General features: G+C 34.7%; 1 protein-coding gene across 2 annotated transcripts in view; it reads left to right on the top strand.

Annotated features, from left to right (window-relative positions):
• Positions 1–13,242, top strand: part of LOC121725569 (protein slit) — a 99,255-nt gene continuing 86,013 nt past the window's right edge. For both annotated transcript variants that reach the window (XM_042112585.1, XM_042112584.1), the window contains exon 1: positions 1–71. The gene's annotated coding sequence lies outside the window, so the exon portion shown is untranslated. The remainder of the gene's footprint in view (positions 72–13,242) is intronic.

The following is a 13,242-nucleotide window of genomic DNA, read 5'->3' as shown; positions in this document are numbered from 1 at the left end:
GCCCGTGTCGTGTGTTGTGTTGTGTGTGAATATACCGCGCAAGGAATATCTCTTCTACTATTTTAAATACGGTAAATATACACTATATTGTATATTAAAATATATTATATTTAGAATTATATATTTAGAGTTTTATTAACAATATAATTGAGCTTTCGAGAACTTTTGCGTCCTAACGGAAGGCTGTTTTGTGAAAATCGCTCAGCCCCGCTTAAAGTTTGACATCGAATATACTACGAATTCCGATAGTTATTGATTGAATAGTTTATTCGTGGGAATATTCTACGAAAGCTCCGGTTGAAAGCTCAACTTAATCTTGTAGTGTATATTGTTTTATTAACTTTCTATCGTATGTATTATCTTGTTTATCTTGTTTTATATTGTTATGGTATGTTTTGGCCCTTGGGCATTTTTATTTAGCATATTAAAGTTTACTGTACATAGGTACATGTACAATTTCTAGGAATGCTACTAATTATTTCTAAAATTAATTCAAATGAATACCAATGCGCTATATTTTTATAATTTTTGTATTTTTATTAAAATGTCATTTTCTTATGATCAAAGCTCAAAGAAACTTTACTGTAGGTATGAACATTAGGAAACTGGTCTTATACGGCTATAGGCCAAGCGGTAACTGGAGAAAACGAACGTAATCGAGATTTAGTACTTTTGGTGCAGACGCTTGGAAAACCTTTAAAAATTCATCGCTATCACTTCTGCAAGATATTTAATACCTCACCTGCTACTTGAAAATAAATCATTTCCACTTAGCTATGAAATTTTAATGCGCACCTACCCATTTAAAACAACCTTTTCTGATAAATAGTATGGTAACGGGCTACTGCTGGTAGTTACTAGGAAGGAACTGTACATTTTGAGGGATATTAACTATCCTATGTCCTTTCCTAGGACTCAAAGTATTTCTATGCCAATTTTCATTAAAAATGGTTAGCGCTTACGGCTTAAGCATGAAGAGATAATAGACATAAAGGCAAGACATCCTTTTTTCGCGAAAGTACGCAATCAAACGGAAGAAACAGAGTTAAAACTGCCTACAAAAAAAAAGAAAACAGTATGAGAAAGCAACTTTTATGTCATTTGATAATGCATTGTCAATCGATTTTACACATTCAAACACCCCACATTCAAACAAAAGGTTAACAACAAGGTTCATTACTAACATTCTTAAAGGTTCGATGACTAAACGGGTCAAGGAACTGTCAAAACTGACTCTATTTTATTGACTACAAACATTCTAATAGTCATTAGTTTAGTACTCAATATTGGTTTAAGTTTACAACGTTCAGCGCTCGGACTATTTACGACTTATAAATTGTAATTAAGAAATCATTAACTGTCCTCTAATAGTTTGCGTCAGGTTCAAAGAAACTTGTACCTACTAATGTCTAATTAAAGTTAAGTAGAGGTAAATGGGTATAAAAGTTTTAGTAACGACTAACGACGTTGTACTATCGGGGAAATTGATTCATAGATGGTGGACCTAGGTTATTTAGTAGGGTTATGTTAAGTTAATGGGTAATGGGTATTGACTATTGGGTATCAACGATTTAGTACCGGTGTTGTACTATCGCTGTGCAGATGGCGGATCTATGTTATTTGGTCGGGCTACATCAAGTTAATGTTAGGGTTATTTCTTAGCAATAAAAATATTTTCACATCGAATAGGTTTGCTTGTCTTTGAGCACAGCGCTTCTCAAACTTTTGGCGGACACCTTTCTAAGAAATAACATTTTTGACGCCCCAAAAAAAAATGTTTTGTGTTTGAATGAATTGTTTCCATGCGGCGGGGCTAAAATGGTCACATTTAGCAATTCCTCTCAATCAATTCAGCAAATGAATTGTCAAAACTGTCAAACTGACAAATTTCAAATCAGTACAAAAATACAGAAATGAGTTGCATTTTGCGATTTTAGAAAAATGAATCATATTATGATTCATATCATGATTCTTCAAAGCGACCATTTTAGCCCCGCTGGTCTGATGATAATTTATGTATCGCTCACGGAGGCGTTTGAAGGCGATTGCGGAGCCCCTACAGGTGGCAGGGGCTCCGCGAGTGAGTTTGCGGAGCCCGAGGCGTCCGCGGTGCTCCGCGGACGCCTCGGGCTTTGAGACTCACTCTTTGAGAATAGCATATTGGAAAAGACAAATTCAGTGGACCTTGAATAGTTATACCGTTGAGGTATATTATAGTTATACGCTTTATTAGTAGAAGCACAAGGAGTGTCAGAGTATGAACGCCAAAATGTTCACCACACACGCAACAGATTAATTAAATTCCTAACCTCTGAATCAATCTTTCGCAATTAAATAGTTAATGTGAGCTGTAGCTAGTGATGTTTATGTCGATTTAAAAGTAATATTTAACGTGTTATTTATGTTTGCAATAATTATTGTAGTTATGCTGGCGCCACTTTTATTGGTCACATAATTAAGTCGTTTGTGTATATTTTCCTAGAGCACGCTGCGACTTTAATTAAGTCCGATATTTCGTATATAGCAGCGGTTCTCAAACATTATTAGTGGGCGAGCCCTTTTAAGAAGTGACATTTCTAGACCCCTAAAAATAATGTTTAGTCTTTGAGAGCACTGTCTCCATGCTGGTGTCTGATGACATTTCTAAAAACACTATAAGTAGATATCGCTCGTAGTCTCTACAAGGTATTTGCGAAGCTCCAGGGATCCGCGGAGCACACTTTGAGAATGGCTGGTTAAAACATGGGCTGGTATAGTGAAATTAACATTTAAACTTTTTTTGATTAAACTGCGTTAAAAAGTTTTAAATGTCAAGAAAAAGAGAAAGAGTTTTAAATCAGATTAGGAATTTGCATATTCTTTTGGCATGGTTATCTTAATCGAAAAAAATGCGGATATATATATAATATGAACTTGATAATGATATTAATAATTAATAATCTTATTATATTTTTGAAAAACATAAACAACCTTCGAACTATTTTTTCCATTTATTAATGAGATATCGAATATCGATAAAAACGGGACATCGCTAGTTTAATTAAGGACCGATTAATTAACTGCCACACTAATAGCTACCGATTGGTAACAGCTGTTTGCTCCCACAGACTGAATCGATTTTATCATTTTGACTGTTTTCTTATTAAAAGAACAGTATTAGGGCCTGTTTCACCACTTCCTTAATATAATTGCCAGATAGGTTATCCACAACTTACCTGACAGATTCTCCATACTCTATCTGTCAAGTTAAGTTGTAGATAGCCTATCCAGCACTTATCAGGAAGTGATGAAGCCCCTTATAAAGCTTGTTATAAAGTTTTGATTCAGAGATCCAGACAATGGAATATTGTAAAGTAGTGCAATTTCTCATTAATAGAGACGCAATACCTTCTAGACCAAGGGTGGCCAACCTTTTCGACACTTGGGCCAAAATTCGGAAGTAGAATTTTACCCCGGGCCGCACAGCAGCCCGTGGCAGCCGCGTCCTCTCGGCAAAAAGTAGATAAGTTTGCGCGGCTAGCGGGCGCTCAGTACGTTATTTTAAAGTCAGCCCCACTTTATGTAGATAAAGCATATTGTGTTGATTTTAAAAGTAAAAAAATATTTATAGTAGGTATGAAAAAGGTTATTTTAGTACTTTTTTTACTTTAAAAAAATGTGCTCGGCTCCGCGGGCCGCAAGGTAACAGACGGCGGGCCGCGTGTTGGCCACCCTTGTTCTAGACGAAACTAATCAAAGCGCAGACTCGAACTTTAAATGAAAGAGCACATTATGACGGGCGCAGCGGGCCGAACAGATTTTCCATACATTTTATGACCTAACGCGCACTTAATAATAAAATATGTATGGAAAATGCGGCCCGTTCCGTTGCTCCCTGTACTGTGCGCTTTCCTAGTCTCGTCAATAAATTATTATTGTATCTCCATTAACGAGAAATGCTGCAATATATTAAATGACTTATAATGATAATCGAATGTTACTTAACTATTGTGTCAGAGTGAAATAATACTTCCAACTTAACGAGCTGGGTCGAGAAGACAATGGATATTAATTTAATCTACTCTCCACCCACTCTTAAATCTGAAATGAGATCCTATCTACAATTAAATGTAGAGATTTAACGCCATACTCAGAGACATTTAATTATGATTAACGGGGGTGACTAACCCAAAATTTTCGATTTTATAATTCATTTTTATACTTGATAATAAGCCCCGAATTGTTTTATTTTCTAAAATTAGATACTACATTATATTTCCAAGAATTCGATCTGGGCAAAAACACGATACCATACATTTTTCTCGATAGAAAAAAATCACAAAGATGCATGATCTAATTTTCACGAATTTTTCATTTATTGCCATAACCGTACGTTGAACTAAGTTATCACATTGTAACATTGTAAATGTTAACACATTGTATAAAATTCTGTCATTGAGAAACCGACCTAGCGGATTTTTAAAATGTTGTGTTTACTAAATAATATTATAATTAAGTACATCTACAGTTCGGAAAATCGAGGCACAAAACTTCAAAATATGTAAAATTTGAAAAAAATATGTATGCAACGCGCCTTGTTAGTTAGATTATACTTAAGTAAATTAGTATTTTCGTTTCGCAAAATATTTTTTAATATTTTTATAATTTCGTCTAATACGTACGGTCTACTGCAGTCTGCATTAGATATGGATAGCGTTTACAGTTTTTACATTACTAAAACAAAAGGAATCCAGTATTCTAGTATTTTTGTGTACATAATATTTACATTTTGTGTTTACATAATATTGAGTAACGACGCATTTGTAACTACATTTTGGCGAGTGTTCATATTGTGAGAGCGAGGCCACATTGCTCTTTTGCGGTGCGGCGCCAGTCTCGCTCCGACGCATAACGTACATTTTTTTTTTTACATAAGCCAATACATACTTCGTCGCCGTACGCAGTACAGGAGATTAGTGTAAATAACGGTTTCGCACTACGTCCGATCCGAACCTGGATAAAATGGTCCTGAGTAGTGAGTACTGAGTAGACGTAGAACTAACGCACTAACTGCCGCACTCAGAATTCAGATACATTTAATGATAATAATTAAACTTTAATTTAATGAATAGTTTGACAAATAATGTATGGGGTTCATGTCAAAATCATAACTTTATTACAGTTGACTCATTAATTTCTATGAGTGCGGCAGGTAGAGCTATTTCTAAGATTAATAATTGGGAGGCTTATAAGTTATAGCCTATATTATGTAAGTTGTAACGCTGAACACTGTCTTGTATTGGGTTATCGAGCGTCGACGCAGATGTGGTACAAATTACAATGCGTTATTCTGCTCAGACGACGCACCGCACCGAAACAGTGTGGCCTCACTTCAAGTGCGTCGTCGTAAGCTTATGTAATTGACTTGCAAATATAAAAATATAAAGTTTGAGCTGGCAGTGTCACTCGTTGCGTTAACAAGAGTTTTATTTCCGTCGCGATTTGTTTACTTCGACTTATTTTTAAGCTCTTTTGTTGAACGTCGAAAATGATTTTCCCTTTATCCCGCGAGACGCGTCAGAAAATATTTAATTGTATCTTTAAGTCGTTCCGAAATATTCGGCTCAAAAAATACTTTATTTCTTTTTTACAAGAATCAGGAAGATTATATTCCAGTGGCTACAAAGATTGACGTTTTTCTAAACAAAGCGTGGTAAAATTGACGATGTTTTAGATCCCATAGTCTATTTGCGATAAGACGGCAGAAGATATCTTTGGAAGTCGGTTTAATTTGCCTAAATAGAGGAATGATTCTTAGTTCATACAGTATACCTAGTCCGTAAAGTCCATCAACATAGTTACTCTAAACGAATGGTTCACTCCCTTGATAAATATCACAACTCAACCCTCACATTTAAGTCCATTGTTTTAATATTTACTCAAACCTGAGTCATATTTTCTCGGAATTTGTACAACCGGTAAAATTATTTCACCTCTACATTGCCCAAATATTTGTGATAATTTTGTGGGAAAATAAACAGAGTTATCTGACATTGGCCGTATCGACTGATATCGACGTTATTATGCCACAATATAAGCAATTTACAGTAGACCGACTTCATATCAGACCCAATCGGGCGCACGCACATAGTGTCTAAACTCTAAACACACCATGCCGAAATTACGTCGCGTTATATTGTATGCGTAGCGTATTGCTGACTTAATCATGCCGAACTTCGGCCGCGTATTTTCGGCCTAGTGTGTTTGGACACTAAGGGTCAATTCAGACATTTCAGACCGCAACGCAACGTGTAGATGCATTTCTAAAATATTAGTATGGATTTGACAGATTTGCAAGACGTCTCACGCAATTGAAATCTGTCAAATCCATACAAATTTATGCCGCGCCGCGCCTCTCCTCGTCGCGTTGCGGGCTGAATTGTCCCTTAGGTGTGATTTTAAATACTTAAAAATAAAATATATCAAAAGATTGCAGTATTCCTAGGTCGCGCTCGCCACAGATTACATAGTATAATATGCGCTCGCGTAGAACGTTTTATGTTGAGCATAATATTCAAGAATACTGCTACGTTACTTTACTGTAAATATCTATAATGTAACTGCTTACCGTGAGATTTTGTTACACTTCGCAACTTTATTGAGCCGAAATTCTACGCTTCACGCGTAGAATTTCGGCTCAAAAAACCTGTAATTTTTTTTGAGGAATAAATGTCCTTTTCTGTGTCGCAATTCCATGTCCATCGCTATCCCGTCGCACAAACAATGGTCGCCGTCAGTCTCGAGTTGTAATAATTTACTATTATTTATTCAACAAATGCACTTATCAATATAAAAAGTACCCAGTAGCCGATTCTCAGACCTACTGAATATGCATATAGGTAAAAAGTAAAGCCGTTTGGGAGAAGTATGGTGACTAACATTATGACACGAGAATTTTATATAAGTACTTATAAGATCAAGTATAATAATATGTATATTTTGTATATATATTTTGTTTTTTTTTATGATGATGAACTAATGTTCTTCTATTTTAAATATGAAATGTTAAAATTGTACGAATAGTTATTTTGTATACAAGTCAAAGGAATTTGTTTTAAGGTATTTCTCACGTTTTCTCTTCCACGTCTAGACAGGAAATAATCTAGAATCGTATTTGCCTATCGAAGGTGTTGTACTGGAAACTTCTATCAAAAGATAAAATCGAAACGCCAATACAAGACGAAAAGTTGTTTAGGAAAATTGGTTTTACTTGGTTGTTGTTTGTATATTGTGTTTATAATCTTATAAATAAAAAACTTTATAGTTCCACGTATCTCTATATTTACAGTTGATTAAAAAAAATACCATTTCATGATTTTAAAAATAATTTAAAAATTAAGGGCCATAGGGTATAAATAAGTTATAATGCCATAAAAAATTGCGGATTCTAAGTAATAACTACTTAATAAAGAAATTTGCGCGCAACATCTAGTTTTTTATTCAAACATTTTTTAGTGCTTTTCCATGGATATTTAGATGCAATTAAGCTGATGATGATGAATGGGTCATAATGTATTCAACATGTTTAGCCCTCGGACCTGGCGGAGAATCGATAATGTATTCAAATCGTATGCGAGCCCATCTCTATTTGTATAAGTTATCTCCTCGCCGCAGAACGCGCTATTTACCAGTTAGGGCTGGGAAATTAAATGTCGATATTTGACAAGTTGACAGTTGACACATAATAATATGTAGCCGTACGTTTCCTTCAAAGTTTTAGCACGAAGTATAAATTCTATACATTAATCGTGGCCGAAATTTTAAAAACAAAATGATAAAAAAGTAACAAAAAATCTAGTTTAACTCTAAAATTTAATTGCCAAGAATATTAATAGTCCTATTATAGCTAATAGCAATAACTAAATTTTACGATACACCCAACTCATTCTCATAATTTTTTAAAATACCGCGAAGAGGTTACAACCGAATCAAAAATGCACACAAAAAAGCGCACAAAAAGCCAATAAATTCTACCCTTGATTTCACCGCCTATTATAATTTTTTGTTCAATTGTTTGTCCCGTTGTTCGTCCCGCGGGCGATCTTTGTTAGACACGGTGTGAGGTGGCTTCCGAACGTTTACACGTTTTGACAATTTCATTTACTCGACAACCTTACAAAAAGACAATAATATTGACATTACACTGATAAAGCCTGAATAACCGTGGAGAAAGTTAGGTTTTGCATTGAATGGGCGTTACGTAGTTGACAATAGGGAGACAATAAATGACTTTGGGTGCTACGAGGTACATTCCCACCTACATTGTGTGCAATATTCACTGTGCAGAACGCTCCGGATGATGGTTTGTCTGATATTAGAACAAAATAGGTTAACAAATTTGCATGGAATTCAAGCTGCATACCGCACGATTAAAATCACAGATGTAATGCTTTAAAATATTTGTCGTTTACACTTCATTAAAGCGAATAAATTAGTTAAAGTTACCAGTAACTTTGACGAAAATATCGCTCGATATGCAACATAATATCAGAGAAATAATAATTTATGTGATTAAAAATTTATTTTAAAATTTTTTAGTCTCGCTATAACTCGAAAACGACTTAACCGATCTGCCGATTTTAGTCTTGAAAATATATTTGTGCAGTCCGGGGAAGGTTTATATTAGTAGGGAATTGAGTTTAGATCACCGTTTTATCAAGTTACATATAAAAGTATCGATATAATGATATCGACACGGCGCAACACTACGCGATCCGCTATCTCGGCGTGCAGCAGCCGCGTTGACTCAGCGCTAATGAGAGAGTACTAATTTGCTTCTATTGCCTGGACCGGGGGGAGGGACTTTTACTTTTTAAGGGACATAGGCTACTTAGTATGACACCGACGTAGTCTGCAGCTTGAAGGCTTTATTCAAATTAATTTGTAGTTGTAAGTTTTATTATGATTCGTAGGCAAGAGGGGAGTGATATAGTCCCTGCAAATAAATAATAGATAATTTAAAAATCAATGTACTTTGTTAAATAACTTTTAACGAAGAAACCAGAGGCGTATATTTGTTATACCTACAAATTTATGAACGAAAACATACTTAATTAACAATATCTCAGTAATTTTAGTGATGTGAAAAGTTTCGATAACTATCGATAATTCAAAGCGAAAGCTTGAAGTAATAATGAATGAAAACTGTAATCTCAAAGAAGTTAGATTTATAAATATTAAATAAATACTTAATTCAATTCAATTGTATTTACTAATAACCGTAGCATTGAGCCATTGACTAACAATTTATCAATTATTATCAGTAAATGCTACGGTGGTCACAGCTACAAATAAAGTCTATTTTTTTCGTGTTCGCTGAAATCTTTCACAGTAAATATAATATTTTTATAGCGAACAACACAATTTTCAGAGAATGGTTCTCTGAAAATTGTTACACACTGAAAAGATTTTAATGCAGTTTTCAGCAATTCATCGCCTGTAAATAATCAAAATGGAGATTTTATTGTGCCACTTCGTTTATTTTGTTAGGTCGGTTGCAATTTGCCGTTTCCCGTGACGGCAATAAACATTTAACAGTGGCGACGTGACCGGAGTGAGGAAGTGTTAAACGCCACCACCTTTACGCAGTCGGGCAAACGTTTTCCAATCTGCTTCTTGAATAGCCTATTGAGACGATAGCCCTATTGACTTAGGGCTTAAGAAAAGACCTATTGTATGCCCTGAGTGTCTACGCTTAGGCTTTGCACTAGTGCCTAGAGCAGTTTTTTTTTAAATTTCAGTTGCACACTTTGTGGTTTGTAATTTTAAGAACGTAGGTTTTAACTTTTTGTATTAAGTATGGTAATAAATAATGAAGACGTAAGTGGAAGAATCGAACAAGTAACATTTCGTAACATACGGTCAATAACTCATTTTTTCCCTAATTATTTTAATAAAACTTGTGACTTATTATACTTCATAACTTAACATAATATATCTGGCTACACATAATTATAATTAATACTTTTTCTTCAAATATTTTTTCCGGCCCTAAAGCCTCCATTAAAACAAAAAACCGGCCAAGTGCGAGTTGGACTCGCCCATGAAGGGTTCCACAGCAGCAATAAGGTTTATTTTTATAAAATTAAGAGGTTTTTGATTTATTTCCATATTTTAGTTGATTTAATGAAAGTTAAATTAAGGTTTACCATTTATGACGTATAAAAAAACTACTGGCTAGATCTCGTTTGAACCAATTTTCGTTGGTAGTTTTTGTAGTAATGTACATCATATATTATTTTTAGACTTATCATGCCCGTACTTTAGAAGTTAGAGGGGGGGGGGGGGGACACACATTTTACCATTTTGGAAGAGTGTCTCTCGCAAACTAATCAAGTTGGAAAAAAATGATATTAGAAACCTCAATATGATTTTTGAAGACCTATCCATAGATACCCCACACGCCTAGTTTAGATGAAAAAAAATTTTTGTTTCAGTTGTATCTATGGGGACCCCTAAAATTTTTAATAATTTTTCCATTTTTGTATCAAAATCTTAAAGCGGTTCACAGACTATATCTACTTACCAAGTTTCAATAGTATAGCTCTTATAGTTTCGGAGAAAAGTGGCTGTGACATACGGACGGACAGACAGACAGACAGACAGACATAACGAATCTATAAGGGTTCCGTTTTTGCCATTTGGCTACGGAACCCTAAAAACGGGAAGTTTTTTCATGTTATCTTACCCTATTCATCCACTCACGTCTTGAATTAAGTATAACAAAGCCATTTCTTTTAAAACGCATATAAAATAAAATAAAGTATATTAATATACGAAAATTACTATAATAAAGTTGAATAACATTCTCTATCTGTAAAACACACACCGAATTTGTATGAAATCATAAAAAATCTAATATATTATGTCTGTAATGTTTTGATTATGAGTTCAACCCAATTCCAAAACCCACAGACCACTAAAGAGTTACTTCATAACCACAGGGGTCAGTTATTATGTAAACACCCAATAAAAAAATTTAATCAAATAATAAATATTTGGAACCGAACTATTTTATTGCATATCACGATTCACGCTGTGTTCGGAGGGCGGTTCTAAGAAAGGATCTTGATTACAGATAACCATTGTTTCACCCACGTTTCACCATTTTTTATCTTTCACATCCATGGATACTAATATTATAAATGCGAAAGTGTGTCTGTCTGTCTGTCTGTTACCTCTTCACGCTCAAACCGCTGAACCGATTTTGCTGAAATTTGGCATGGAGATACTTTGAGTCCCGGAAAAGGACAATAGGATAATTTTTATCCCGTAAAAATGTACGGTTCCCGCGTCATAAACGAATTTTGGCGCAACAGAGTTGCGGGCATCATCTAGTAAACTATATTTTAACTAAGGTTGGATTGCACCAACTAACTTTAACTATAACTGTAACTTTAACTACAATGCTAAATATCAAATCTTTGGTTAAAGTTAAAAATGGTCGCCATCAAGACGCCATAATATTTAACCATAACCATAGAACTCGACAAGGTTTTAAAACGTGTCGAAAAAAGGAACTAACACTAACGCTGTCGTTATACAAAATCGCCATTTTTGACAGTTCTCCTTTACCAGCAGCGCCCCCGCCCACGTTCATTTATAACCTTGTTGGACCAGCTGTCATCTCTCAATTTCTCCGGTCAAAGTTAAGGTTGAAGTTAAAGTTAAATTTAGCCTTAACTATAACCATAACTTTCACCTTAACTTAAACGTTAACCACTCCTCTGGTGCAACCCAACCTAAGAGTAGATTTACAGAACCCTAAAACGGAACCCTAACCAGCTGACTTTTTGTATATTGATAGTTATATAATTTAAGAGTAACATTGTCCTACAAATAGACCAATCCATATTTTAGGACCATCAAATCAAAGTATGAAATCCATTCTATCTCTGTTAGCTACCACTTTCAAGATTTTTCGCAGATATACAATTGTTGTTCGTTTTATCAAAATGAAGCTACTCACAAAAATTAGCTTGATAGTAATTAAAAAATAATATTCTGGGGATCCCTAACTAAAAGGAATTGAAGGGTAAATTAATCATAATAGAATGTATTTTTTCTTGGTGTAGTAATTAATTTTTCTTGTATTTATTTTGCTGCAATAAATACTTCTTAGTTCTTTCGTCGTTTTCGGAACTATAAGTTGACAAAATTTTATCAAATTGGTTCAGCTGTTGAAACGTTAACACTTAATAGACAGGCACACTTTTGCATTTATAATATTTAAGTATGAGTTAATTTTAACAAATAAAGGTCGTGAAATTTTGCAATGCAACCAAAAGGTAATAAATTGATCCATGAGGTTACGTTACGAGTACATAATAATATACGGTACTCGGCGAAACATGGTAGTAGCGGTCATTGACTTCCTGTTAAAAAGCTTGTCATTTTCTATATAAACCGCGATTGATAACATTTCACATTTCATTGTCAATCGCGGCTTACATAGAAAATGACAAGTTTTTGACAGGGTGTCAATGACCGCTACCGCCATGTTTCGCCAAATACAGTATTGTGGTATAGGTATAAGTGAAGACTGAAGAACCACGTTAAAGGGAATGTCCGGACAACATGTCCTGTCCAATCCCGTCACGTGGTCACAACTCCAGTTTCGTCAAACAGAGACCACTCTAAATGGTAAAAAAACGTGTCGCGATGTCGCGCGGTGTTAACGCGACGCTCACGGCCCGGCTTATTGGCTCTCAGCTCTAGGGATGCCAAACTATCGATATCAATAGAATTGTAGCTGAATAAAATTCAGCTACAATTTTTTTGGCTTTATTTTTATGTGAATGCGGTACAGCTCTAGGGTTAACAGAACTATAGATTTGGACAGAATTCTAGCAGAAATTATTCGAATAATTCTTGATGTAAATACAAAAAAAATAAGTTTAAGGCAAAGTTTGAAGTTAAAAGGAGGCTTAAAGTTGATTGAGTTTCTGCAAAGACCGCAATGACTAATGAGTAATGTAGTAGTAAGACTAGTGAGTCACCAGCCACCCCTATAATATAATTAAACTAGTAATTATTCCGTTTAGGGTTTTCCTAGAAATTTAAACAATAATGTAATTTTTGAAGCATTTTGTAGAAAGATTCTTCGCGATTAGAACTTTACATGGCAGATAACAGTATTTTATATACTTTTTTAGTTCTATCTCTTTAAGAGCTCACCTGACTCTAAAAATCAAACATCGTCCT

Source organism: Aricia agestis, chromosome 3 (assembly GCF_905147365.1).
Source record: "Aricia agestis chromosome 3, ilAriAges1.1, whole genome shotgun sequence".
Classification (NCBI taxonomy): Eukaryota; Metazoa; Arthropoda; class Insecta; order Lepidoptera; family Lycaenidae; genus Aricia; species Aricia agestis.
The sequence above is the reverse complement of the archived record's forward strand: the minus strand, read 5'-3'. Positions and strand labels throughout refer to the sequence as shown.